This window comes from Nicotiana tabacum, chromosome 11 (assembly GCF_000715075.1).
Source record: "Nicotiana tabacum cultivar K326 chromosome 11, ASM71507v2, whole genome shotgun sequence".
Classification (NCBI taxonomy): domain Eukaryota; kingdom Viridiplantae; phylum Streptophyta; class Magnoliopsida; order Solanales; family Solanaceae; genus Nicotiana; species Nicotiana tabacum.
In genome coordinates, this window is record NC_134090.1 from 44485172 (window position 1) to 44499788 (window position 14617).

Consider the following 14617-nt stretch of genomic DNA (forward strand, 5'->3'; position numbering starts at 1 on the left):
ACTTAAGAGTTCATGAGATTTTTTTTTTGATTTTGATGCTAAATTCATAGTTATTGATGTCATTTTGATGATTTGATCCCACGAGCAAGTCCGTATGATGTTTTTGGACTTGCGTGTATGTTTGGTTTGGAGCTTCGAGGGCTCGAGTGAGTTTTGGATAGGCCACGGAGTGAAATTTGACTTCGGAAATTGTTGGTATGTTGCAGGACTGCAGGCTTCATAATTGCAAAGCCTGGCTCGCATATGGGAGCTCGCAAATGCGAAGCTTTATCGCAATGCGAAGATGGCCTGGGTAGGCTTTGATCACAAATGCCACAAATTCATTGCAAATGCGAAAAAGGCCAAAGTCGCAAATGCGACATATTCTTTGCAAATGTGAAGATAGCAGGTCCTGAAGGGGTTCACAATTGTGAACCCTGGTCGAAATGGCGAAATCAGAGACCAGTTAATTGGGACTTAGACGCATTTTCATCCATTTTTCAAACCTTCTCAAAACCTAAACACTTTTGAGCGATTTTCTAACGAAAAGTTCATCTCCAAACCAATTGTAAGTCATTTATAACTCATTTTCTTTAATCTATAACATCTTCTCACATGATTTCAATCCAAAATCAAGGGTTTCATGTGGGAAATTGGGTGTTGTGGGAAGAACTTAGGATTTTTAAATTTTGGGGATTTGGACCTCGATTTGAGGTCTCATTTAAAAAAAATTATATATTTGAGTTCGTGAGTGAATGGGTAATCGGGTTTTGGCTCGAACCTCAGGTTTTGACCATGTGAGCCCGAGGTCGATTTTTGACTTTTTGGAAAAATCATTGGAAAACTTATTTTTATGCATTAGAATTGATTCATTTAGCATTTATTGATATAGCTAAGTAAATTGTGGCTAGATACAAGCGAATTGGTGGTGGAAACAAGAGGTAAAGCGGTAGTTGAGGCTTGAATTGTGTTCGTGGCATTGAGATAAGTGTTTGGTCTAACCTTAGCTTGAGGGATTAGGAGTTGTGTCTTATTTGCTACGAGTTAGTTGTTGAGTACGCCGTATAGGCATGGTGACGAGTATCTATACGTTGGTGTCAAGCATGCCCGTGAGTCGTATACTATAACTAATGTGACTCCGTTTCTTATTGTTCATGCTTTATATTATTGTTGTTGATATCCAATTATTTCCTGTATATTTTTTATATGGGAAATACTTTCCAAATATCATATATATGCATATATAAGTATGTCCCAATGTTTTATTAATTTTCTTAAATTTTAAAGAATTTTTAACTAATTTATTCCTCTGTTTTATTCGTAAAAAAACACAATAATAATTCCCAAAGTTATCAATCTTGGTGATTCATTTATTGGATTCTCATATTTATACTAAAATATAGTCAAAATAATTTTTGTATATTTTTACAAATTTATTTAGTATTTTTAAAGCTAAATTGCATATAATTGCAATATTAGCCTCTTTTATATTTAATTGCGTTAATATTTATAAAAAATTAAGTCAAGTATTTTAAATTGATAATTATGCATTACAAATAATTTTGGTACCTTCAATTTATTTCCAGAAATTAATTTACTATTTTATATAAAATTAAAAGAAAAAAGTGTCTATTGCAATTATAGCCCCAATTGAGTTTCAATTATAACCCAAAACAGGCCCCCAATTTCAATTTCAACCCGACCCTCGACTCAATCTAAATAACCCAACCTAGGTCCCCTACCTAACCCTTTCAATCCTGGCCGTTGATCAGTTAGATCAACGACCAATATCGCCCCTATCCATTTTTAACCTCAAACGACCCCTTACCCCACCTCATTTAACACCAAACACCGCCCTTGAATCCTATTTCCTCTCAACTCTCTCTGCAATCCCTCATGAACCCTTGCCGCCACCACCTAACCTAACCCTAATACCTCCCAAATCTATGGCTTCCAAGGTCATCGGAGACCTGTATAAACCCCCAATGGCTTCTACGTGTTCGATTCTTATGGTCTCAAGGCTAGATCTTGAAAGAGCTTGGTCCAGACCCTGTTCGATTTCAGTTCATGACTGTTCTCCGGTTAGCCATGGCTATTCGAGTCAGACTCTTGACTCTCCTGCTTAGATCGATGATTTTCAAAGCCTTTCTCATCACTTGGGGTTCTTCTAAAACCCTAACCTCTAAGGTTCTTTCGATTTCTTTTAGATCTGTTTCAGATCTATGTTTGCTCTGAACTGCTAAGCATTTTTCTCGAAGTTTCTTTGAAAACTCTACCTTCAAAACCCCTTATCTTTTCCGATTAGGGTTCTTGTTAGTTTATTTCAAAACTTTTCTCTGATTTTTGACATGTTCTGCTGTGTTTCCCTATATCTTTCTTCTATTTGAGTTTGTATGTTAAAATCCCTAATTTCTTATGACTGTTTATTAGACGAATGTTTGTTTGCCTGAGTTTCTGTCTGATTTGTCTGTTTATCCTCTTTTAAAAACTCTTCTATTGTTGAAAATCCAATGGTTTTGGGTATGAGGCTGTTCGTTTGAGTGCATAACTCGATTTTGATGTTCTTTATCTCAAAATCCCTTATTTCTCTGTGTGATTCTTTTGACTCTAGTTTTCTATAATCTCTAAAAATCGATTATGCTCGAAACCCTAATTTTCAAGAGCGGTTTTCTTCACCTGCTACTGTGAGATCTTCACATGCTTTGATATTCTATGTTTTCTTCACAACTTGACCTACTGGGCTATCATGTTTCGAATGTTGCTATCCACTGAATTTTGTGCTATTATTGTATGCTATTTCCTTCTTCCAGTAGGCTTGGCCTTGCATGTATAGTGTTTATGTACCCTATTTATATGCTAAGTTTCCTTCTTTGATTGACCTTCAATTTGTGACTGATTTCAAACTTTTCCTTTGTGAAATTCTGATTTCACTCGCCTATTAGGGTTAATTGATTTTCTTTTCCTGTTTTGCCTTGCTGAATTCTTTCCAAAATTAGTGTATCTCTGTACCTAGACTTGATGGCCAACTTAATGTTTTACTACTTCTTTTATGGCAACTGTCAGCCTGCTTATAAATTGATTTCTTTCCTTATTTTTGAACCTGTCACTACCCGTTAAGCAAAGTGATCCCTTAATTAAAGGCAATCACTTGTATAATTGATTCTGAATCATGATTGTTTCCATGTTTGTAGCTTATTACCCTCTCTTACTCGTTTTCAAAAAACTATAAATACCTTGTACTTCTTTTCTTTGAAAAAACACGAACACAAGGCATAAGCACTTGAGTTCAAACACACACTCCACTAAATCCCACTTTTCTCCATTACTACTATATTGCTGCCTTACTTAGCCGGCTGAAAGCCAAGGCTAGGTTGTGGGGAAACTTGCTTATTTTTTTGCATTTGCATTTCTTACTGGTATGTTCTAATTATGTTTTCTCCACCAACAACAATATGCTTATTTACTGTTTCTTGCATTCTTGTCTACCTACTGTTTGTATTTAGCCCACTACCATTGTTTAGCATGCTGTAATTTCCTTTCTCCTGTTTTGAATCAATGTATCATGACCTGTGAATTCTAAATCCCTACCCCAATGTGTTTAGTACTTGTGGTTGGTTTGGCGCATGACAACATTTGAAATTGCTATGCATGACCCAAACTTGATCCTCTTAGGATCATAACATCCATGTTTCTCTTATATGTTGTGTGTTCTGGTTGATTTACAGACATGTCAGCACTTCTTATTGCTATACATGCCCAAAGTTAACCCATGCCTAAGTGTATAAGCTCCTTGCAATGGATTCCCAATCCCCTATCCCCTTTGTGTGAAGTTATTGACTCCCTGAAATGTTAATGGCTGTCTCCCATCACCCTTTCCCTCTCCTTTATTCCCTTAGCTCTTAGAACTCTGTTTCTGCACTCTCACACTCTTCTTAGACTTATGTTCTGCCCCCCTCTTGTGAGCCATGCCTTGGGACCCATGAGCTCCCTCTGAACTTGGACACATGAGGGTTGGCATTTCCACACTGCACTCATCTCCATTTTGGTTATGTAAATAGGTGTGAGCACTACCCGGTGTCCTATTGAGGCCCTTAGGGAGCTCTGACACACTCAAGTCTGAGAAGGCTTTGGATCAATGGCATTTTGAGGTGGTTTACTCCATAACTCAGAGAGGAAGTCAAGAATCAGGCTTCCTCTGGTTGTAACTTTTCTTTGTACTTTTCTAATGTGATTCAGTATTCCTGGTTTGTAATAATTTGTAATGAACATTTGGGGCTGGCTAGTGAAAAGGGTTAGGTAATTATGCATGCTCAAGGGTGGAAAACATGCCTATAGGACTGCTTTTAATTCTGCATATTCACATCACATTTAGAAACCATATCTATAAGACCTATTTGTTCAACTTCACATCTAGATAACCTGCCTATAGGAATTATCTAAAATTCTGCATGTTTGTCACCGTTTAGATATCATATTTTTTAGGGCCCAATTGGCTATAACCCAGTCGCCTGTTAAAATCTGCATAATGAATAGAAGTCATGCTTATAGGAAATCCCAGGTGAAAACCCGCCTGTTGCCATTGTCTACTAGATATTACGCCTATAGGGGTTTGACATTATTCAGATACTATGTATGCAAAGGTTTAAAATCGGCAATTACGTCTACAAGGGTCTAATATCAGTAATCCTAGATACCATGTTCAAAGGAGTAAAAATCAGCGACAGTGGATACTGTCATCTGCAGAAACTGAAACTAGTCTAATTTAAAATTCGTCCATTCTGAAACTTTTTTTAATAATTTGATTCCCTTATTTTAACAAGATTTAGCAAGCATGCCTATAGGATTTCAAACAATTCGCTTTGAGTTATCACTGTTTCACTACCTTCTGAATTAAGTAGATATCATGCCTATAGGACCCCGTCTAAATACTTAGGCAAGCCTTAGAGTAATGACTATAAAATTGAGTCTGCCTTTGTTAATTGTTACAACCAGTAGGCAGGCCTGATCCGGACTTCTTATCTGAGTTATGTATTAAACAAATCTGCTTCAATAATCAAACTCCCCTCGTCTTTAGTATTTTAGTCAGACCTAAAAAGTATGTGCAAGTCATGCTAGTTATGTGCTTTGGTTCAAGGAGGTATATTTGAGACTTTATCTGTTTATATGCTTCCCTAACATGCAGTATATGTTTTTTGTTTGTCGCCTTAGATTTTTATCCTTTGAAACCAATCAGCCTAATATTCGACCCTTTAGGACTAGTAGTCTCGAGTGCCTCCGGGAATGTGACGGGTAATAGCACGCAATAGTAATCGAGACCATTCCGCGCTTTAATACATTAACGGACATTAACGGGGGGGGGGGGAGGGTAGATATGGATATGATGACCGGTGCACTAATGCCACGTGTAAGCCCTCTTTTGAGGAGTGATTACCGGGTATTGTATTGACGTGATCCATATTAAATATAATCCTAGGATCCTATTTCCTTTTATTTGCAAACTCTTTTTCTTTGCTCTTCTTTTAATTGTTCTTTCTTTTTTATGTGTTTAAATCCCCTAATATTTGATCTTGTACTTGTATATTTGCTAAATTCACAATAACTATCTAGCCGGGAACCATACTAGTGGATCCTGAGGGGTGCCTAACACCTTTCTTTTGGGATAACTTCAAGCCCTTACACTATGGCGACTCTGCTGGGGATTTTTAGGCTTTTACCATTTCAATCTATCATTGTGAATTATGCTCCTTTATGTGCAATTACTTGTTTAATTTCTTTAAGCATTCAATTCCCTTTTCAATTGCAAAACTGACTTCTCTTTTTGTTTCGTCTTTTTATTACTGCTTCAAATTATGAAACTGCTGTATTTACTGCTTTCTTAACATGCAAATACATGCCAACATTCTTTTAATTATTGCATAATCATGATCAACATCATATCCCACTCGTGCCCAAACAAATACCATAGCAATGCTTATAATGAGTGGTTGCTCTCTTCCTATATTATTACCCCCTAAATTTGGAAAAGGCATATTTGCGGTAAAACTAGTCGATCAACAGTGCAGTCGACGGTTCCGTGCCTTTCCCCCTTGAGTTGTCCGCTCAAGGGTACCAGTCTAAAACCCCATAGAAACCTTACTCTGTCTAAATTGTGCATGCATCATGGTCAAACCTAGCCGAGTCTGTTATGTTGGTCCGCATAATGACTCTTTAAGATAAGCCTTGTCCAAAGTCCACTAGGTTTCCCTAAACCCAAACAGACATCACCACGTTCTTTGAATTTATTCGAAGAACTAAATGCTTTATGCCGATTGTTGTTATTAAATAGTCGAGTCTGGTAGGGGTAAGGGCCTAACCTTCTTTGTCTTGTAGAAATATGAGGCACGAAATCCCCAGATTCGGCATAGTCACCAACATCCACCCAAAATTGCTAAGCTGGTGGGAGAACCTTCACTTTAGTGATCAAACTCTTGTCCGGAAATATCTGGGCAATCTACCTTCTCTTCCGGAGATTCAACCCAACAACAGGATCATAGAAGTTGCTACTTTGTTTCGGGACTGTGAGAGGGTTGTATTCCTCTTTGGGGACATTGAGATGACACCCTTGCTAGAAGAGATAAGAGGATTGGCCGGGATAGCATGGGAAACTCCGGGTTTGTTAATGCCTGAGAACTGCAAGGGCATGGGCTTCCTCAAAATGATGGGTTTGAAGAAGAACCCAGAACTGACATGTTTGAAAGAATCCTACATCCCTTTTGATTATTTGCATGAGAGGTACGAGCACATCAAATCCTACCATACCTATCCTGACGAGTTTGCCATCACATTATTAGGGCATATTCGCCGAAGGGTGTTTGTATTCATGTATTGTTTCCTCGGGTTAATCGTGTTTCCCTTGAAGAAAGCAAGAATTTACTAGGCAGGCTATGGTAACTAGGACCTTAATGGAGGGAATTGGTGGACAACCATTCAGCATTGTGGCCATGATCATTGCGGAAATATACCGAGCCCTAGATAAGTGTCAACAGGGAGCCAAACACTTCGAAGGCTACAATTTGCTACTTCAGCTCTGGCTCATGGAGCATCTCCAAAGGGGTGAATACCGATAAGAGATCCGTGAAGAGACTAGGATGATCATATCTTTTTCCATCATCCGAAGTGAATGAATTACATGCCTAATATGTTCGCCCAGCCAGAAGATGCCTAAGGATGGGTAGAGTTATTTGAGAATCTAACTGAGGACCAGGTACAATGGATGTTCGAGTGGTTTCCGACTGAGGAATTCCTTGCCCAATCCAGAGATGCACCTTTCCTATTACTAATCGGTCTATGAGGAACATACCCTTATGTCCCTCTCCAGGTTATGAGGCAAGCTGGTAGGAAGAAGGTTATACCCAGGGTCGATAAGATGAGTCATTTCTGGGCTGACTTTCAGGCTGATGATAGTCCTTATAAGTGCCAAGCTCAGCATATGTGGCACTGCAAGATCGTCATGGGGAGAGATACCATCGAGCCAGACAGATACCATGCTGGTTGTGCTCCCTTCTATTTAGGCTTGTTGGAAGATAATCACGATGGTCTAGGCCAACCAGGGTTCGCTAGGAGCCACAGGATCATAGATGAAAGGGCCAAGGCACAGGTCAAATACAACCAACTGCGCAAGAGGATTCGGGAGTGCAAAAGCGAGCATCGTGAGATACAAGAAGCCAACCAGAAGTTAATTGAGGAGTGGAAGGACATGGCTGTCAGTGCAAACAAGCGACTGGGATACTTGGAGCGGGGCATAGTGGAATTGGAAAGGAAGTTTCTCAAGAAGGTCGAAGACTGCCAAAATGTTGAAGGAAATGAAGGAGGACATCTAGCCAGAGCCTACCTATTGCTGGGACTTCGTGAGTTGGAAAAGCTGAGATGACGAATCTGGGGAAGGTCCTTCTGGGACCAAGTAGATAGGGGTTTTTTTTTCGCTTTATAAAATGTAATAAGGCCAATGGCCAGTAGTGACATTTATTTCCTAGTTATTTAGTGTCGATTTGGGATTCGTCTTATTTTCTATCAATAAAATGAGGCATTCAGCATTCTAAGTTCTCCAAATCAATTTGTCGTTAGGCCTACCTCGTGCACAAAGAGGTCCCCAAATTAGGACACGATTTACATTCCCGCATTATGTGTATAAATATTGCACTACTTCCTATAATCCTCACTAACTCTGTTACCTTTTGTTTTATTCTTTGTTTTTGTTTTTATTATTCCCCTCTCGAAAGGTTGGTTCGTGCACTCTAGCAACATCATCCTATTCCAAGAGATCCAGGGGCCCTCCTCCCACTTCTCTTCTTAGTCCCATTAAAGGCAAGAACAAAGGTCTTGGTAAGAACCTTCAAGGAATCTCTAAACTCATAAAACTCAAGAAACATGGCACTACCTTCGGTTTAGGATATGGATACACATGGGAGGAATTCAATAGCTGGTCACCACCAAGGCGCAATCCCTACTATCCGTTGGAGCAGCCAATACCACATTTGGAGCAGACTTTCCAACCGGCCGATATTATGTATGGGTCTGATGAGGAGGAAGCCCTGGCAGTGGTTAAGAACTTGTTCCTAGAAGACAATGATATGGGCTGTTGTGTTATTGTCGAGGAGGAGGGGGAGGAAGGCCCTTCCATACAGGCTGTAAGCAGAGGAGCATGCCTCAATAATTGGACCATCAGGATAACCAAAGCCTGACGAGCTTCGAGGTAGCAAGGCTAAAACAAGCATCATTCACTATTTTATTTACTGAGTGATTTTCTTTTCGCATTTTCAATTCCCGCAATAAGATCTTCGATGTTCAAAAAAATTATTCAATTCATCAAAAGCATTTTTGATTTTTCTTATGAATCAATACTTATTGCTATCGTTTTCTCTTATTACTTTACATATACAACATTACTATTACTTATCTTGATGAACCAATGATTGTGCCATGCAATGAGACAACGCAACAAATGGACATTGATTCAAAGAAGGATGACATACCTGACAAAATTATAAGAGAAGTTGAGAACATTAAGAACAGACCCAAGTCCAACCTGGACGAGACCGAAATTGTTAACTTGGGAGAAGCAGAAAATGCCAAGGAAACACGAATCAGCGTTCACCTATCGCCATCAGAAAAGAAAGAATACACAGAATTTCTAAAGGAATATGAGGACATATTCGCCTGGTCGTATGATGACATGACTGGTCTGAGTACGTTTATTGTGGCTCATAAACTGCCAACCGATCCAACATGTCCGCCGGTAAAGCAAAAGCTCAGAAAGTTCAAGCCTGATATGAGTCTGAATATCAAGGAAGAAGTCACTAAGCAGGTCAAAGCTAAGGTTCTCAGGGTAGTAGAATACCCGACTTGTTTAGCCAACATCGTGCCTGTACCAAAGAAGAAAGGGAAGGTCAGAGTCTATGTCGACTACTAGGATCTCAATTAGGCTAGTCCAAAAGACGACTTCCCTTTGCCAAACATACACATCTTGATCGACAATTGCGCCAAGCATGAGTTGCAATCATTTGTAGATTGTTTCGTTAGTTATCATCAGATCTAGATGGATGAAGAAGATGCTGAGAAAATGGCTTTAATTACGCTGTGGGGAATGTATTGTTACAAGATGATGCTGTTTGGGTTGAAAAATGCAGGGGCCACCTACATGAGGGCCATGACTACCATTTTCCATGATATGATACACAAGGAGATTGAAGTATATGTAGATGATGTCATCATAAAGTCCAAGAGAGCCACTAATCACATGGAAAATTTAAGGAAGTTCTTCAATAGACTACGAAGGTACAACCTAAAACTGAACCCCGTAAAATGTGCATTTTGGGTTCACGCTGGGAAATTGCTTGGGTTTATTGTGAGTCGTAGAGGAATAGAACTAGATCCGTCAAAAGTCAAAGCTATTCAAGAATTGCCACCGCCAAACGAGCTTAATGCAACAAGCTTACCATGGTCGTTCGCCGCTTGGGGAATGGATGTTATTAGACCAATCGAGCCCACAACTTCCAACGTTGTCAAAGATTTGAACAATGAAAATAGATGGCGAGTGCCTGATCGAATAGAACAGTGACTAAGAAAGTCGTGGCAGACTTTTGTCCGCGACTGCATTGTTTGTCGATTCGGTATTCCAGAGTCAATCATTACTGATAATGGCTCCAACCTCAATAGTGACATGATGAAAGTTATGTGTGGAACTTTCAAGATCAAACACAAGAATTCTACAACCTACAGGCCTCAGATAAATGGAGCTGTAGAAGCCGCTAACAAGAATATCAAGAAGATATTGAGGAAAATGGTAGAGAAGCATAAACAGTGGCACGAGAAGTTATCATTTTCTTTATTGGGGTATCGCACCACAGTCCGCACATCAACCGGGACAACCTCCTATATGCTGGTTTATGGTACAGAAGCCATCATTCCTACCGAAGTAGAAATTCCCTCCTTAAGGATCATACAGGAAGCTGAGCTCGACGACGCAGAATGGGTGAAAAGTTGTTATGAGCAACTAGCCCTTATAGATGGAAAGAGAATGAACGCAGTTTGCCGTGGTGAACTCTATCAGAATAGAATGTCCAGAGCCTTCAACAAAAGAGTCAAGCCGAGACTGTTCACACCAGGGCAGCTGGTGTTAAAGAATATTTTTCTGCATCAAGATGAAGACAAAGGGAAATTCTCTCCCAACTGGCAGGATCCATACATGGTTCATCAGGTTCTGACAGGAGGAGCCCTCATACTTGCAGAAATGGACGAAGAAGACTGTCCGAAACCTATCAACTCAGATGTAGTCAAGCGTTACTATGTGTAATCTTTATGTTCCCTTATATGATGTAAATTGAACTACGCCTGACCTGATTCCCGTTTAAGAGGGGATACGTAGGTATCCCTATGGGTTTGGTCAAAACTCAATAAAATTTTCATTTCCCCCCTGAAATTGGAAACTGGGACAGAATTTTAAGGAGAACCCTCAAAATTCCCAAGTAATTTCAGCCGATCGCCGCACGAGCATCAGTCAAAAACGTCAACCCATCAAACTACAGCAGAATTTTGAGGAGGTCCCTCAAAATTCTCTAGCAAGAGAGGTTGTAATGTCTCGAACTACGTCACAGTCGTCGGTTCATCTAAAAACTATCTTAATTATATACCTATGTTATATTTTTACAAATCATGCATGTTTATAACTGAAATTGCCTTGTTTAGCAACACTACCCCAATGATACATATAGTATCACCAGATCAAAGTCGAGAAAGTCAAGCGGAGCCAGTGGGGATACGAACTAACCTTCCCCCTTTACAAAACTCACAATTTTTCTTTGGATGCAGGAACTTGGATTACGAAAGCACCATACATACAATACACTCACGAGACAAACATCATTCAGGAATACAACTCTCAAAATTGTCGCACTCACTCACATTTGCCATCCATGAATATTGGTGACGTTCCATGTGTCACCACGTTCCCAGCAGTCACAATATCGCAATCCACTATCAGCTATGAAAGCTCTGTTACCGTTTGCTACTTTATTTCTTGCATAAGGCTACCATTATGCCTTCCGAGACTAAACGTTGTCTCCATTTGCATTGCATAAGGCTACCATTATGCCTTCCGAGACTAAACGCTATCTCCATCTGCATTTCCGCATTACATAAGGCTACCATTCTGCCTTTCGAGGTTAAACACAACCTCCATCTGCATCTGCATGGCTGAAATATCGCCACCCTATCTACACTTGCATGGCTGAAAGATTGCCACCTTATCTACATTTGCATGGCTGAAAGATTGCCACCTCATCTACATTTGCATGGCTAAAATATCGCCGCCTTATCTACATTTATGTCTTAAAGATCACCACCTTATCTACATTTTCATGGTTGAAAGATCGCCACCTTATCTACATTTGCATGGCCGAAAGATCGCCATCTTATCCACATTTGCATGGCTGAAAGATCGCAAAATACTGAACCTCATGGGCTGAAAGATCACCAAATCATCCAAAGGCGTCATTGTTCGAAGGCACCATGTTCATAGCCCGAGAACGCCATGTCATGGCCTGAGGACCCCTTTTAATCTTTTGCATATCATTATTCAAAGGCGTCATGGTTCGTAGGCATCATCCTCATAGCCCGAGAGCATCATTTCATGGCATGTGAATCGTTTATTATACGCTTCATGGCCCAGGACATCATGGTCTAAGGACATCATTCTAACCGTCCGAAGACAATCCTCATGGTCCGAGGGGAGATTGCATCATGTTTAAATTTATGCACAATATATGCTTGTATTGCTTATTTGAAGGTAAACCGGCAAGCAACGTCCATCTCTACAGGAGCGATCCCTCTCTAGTTCCTGCAGCCATGTCCAATCTTAACCATTCCCCCGTCCTGAATATTGCGTTCGTTCTCGAAAGTCTCCATCGGCATACCCCGCCAACGAATCCCGAACTACATATGGCCTGATTCCGGTAAGACCAAGGATATGTAGGCAACTCAGAAGCCAGGGTGCGGCCTAATTTCTCAAACCATTTCGCTTGGTCAAAATTGGCCATCATATCTTTACCCGACAACTCTTTCATCCTTCCCGAGTAAAGAGGTGCAACAGTTGATATCCAATTTTTTTCTGTATATTTTTTATATGCAAAATACTTTAGAAATAGCATATATATGCATATATAAGTATGTCCCAATATTTGATTAATTTTTTTAATTTTAAAGAATTTTAACCAATTTATTCCTCTGTTTTATTCATAAAAAAACCCAATCATAATTCCCAAAGTTATCAATCTTGGTGATTCATTTATTGGATTCTCATATTTATACTAAAATATAGTCAAGATAATTTTTTCATATTTTTACAAATTTATTTAGTATTTTTAAACCTAAATTGCATATAATTGCAATATTAGCCTCTTTTAGATTTACATGCGTTTATATTTATAAAAAATTAAGTCCAGTATTTTTAAATTGATAATTATGTATTACAAATCATTTTAGTACCTTCAATTTATTTTCAGGAATTAATTTACTATTTTTTATAAAATTAAAAGGGAAAAGTGGCTATTGCAATTATATCCCAAATTGAGTTTCAATTATAACCCAAAATAGGCCCCCAATTTCCCAAACCAATTTCAATTTCAACCCGAACCCCGACCCAATCTAAATAACCCAACCCGGATCCCCTACCTAGCCCTTTCAATCCTTGCCGTTGATCATTTAGATCAACGACCAATATCAGCCCTTTCCATTTTTAACCTCAAACGGCCCCTTACCCCACCTTATTTCACACCAAATGCCGCCCTTGAATCCCTTTGCCTCTCAACTCTCTCTGCAATCCCTCATGAACCCTAGCCGCTGCCACCTAACCCAACCCTAATACCTCCGAAATCTATGGCTTCCAAGGTCATCGGAGACCTGTATCAACCCCCCATGTCTTCTACGTGTTTGATTCTTATGGTCTCAAGGGTAGATCTTGAAAGAGCTTGGTCCAGACCCTGTTCGATTTTAGTTCATGACAATTCTTCGGTCAGCCATGCTATTCGAGTCAAACTCTTGACTCTCTTGCTTAGATCGATGGTTTTCAAAGCCTTTCTCATCACTTGGGGTTCTTCTAAAACCCTAACCACTAAGGTGTTTTCGATCTCTTTTAGACCGTTTCAGATCTATGTTTGCTCTAAACTGCTAAGCATTTTTCTCGAAGTTTCTTTTAAAATCTGCCTTCAAAACCCCTTATCTTTTCTGATTAGGGTTCTTGTTAGTTTATTTCAAAACATTTCTATGATTTTTAACATGTTCTGCTGTGTTTCCCTATATCTTTCTTCTACTTGAGTTTTCATGTTAATATCCCTAATTTCTTATGACTGTTTATCAGACGAATGTTTGTTTACCTGAGTTTTTGTCCGATTTGTCTATTTATCCTCTTTTAAAAACTCATTTATTGTTGAATATCCTATGGTTTTGGGGATGAGGCTGTTCGTTTAAGTGCATAACTCGATTTTGAAGTTTTTTGTCTCAAAATCTCTTATTCCTCTATGTGATTCTTCTGACTATGGTTTTCTATCATCTCTGAAAATCGATTATGATCGAAACCATAATTTTCAAGAGGGGTTTTCTTCACCTGCTACTGTGAAATCTTCACATGCTTTGATATTCTATGTTTTCTTCACTACTTGACCTACTGGGCTATCATGTTTCGAATGTTGCTATCCACTGAATTTTGTGCTACTATTGTATGCTATTTCCTTCTACCAACAGGCTTGGCCTCGCATGTATAGTGTTTATGCACCCTATTTATATGCTAAGTTTCCTTCTTTGTTTGACCTTCAACTTGTGACTGATTTCGAACTTTTCCTTTGTGAAATTCTGATTTCACTCGCCTGTTAGGGTTAGTTGATTTTCTTTTCCTGTTTTGCCTTGCTGAATTCTTTCCATAATTAGTGTATCTTAATACCTAGACTCGATGGCCTACTTAATGTTTTAATACTTCTTTTATGACAACTGTCAACCTGCTTATAAATTGATTTCTTTCATTATTTTTGAACGTGTCACTACCCGTTAAGCAAAGTGATCCCTTAATTAAAGGCAATCACTTATATAATTTATTCTGAATCATGATTGT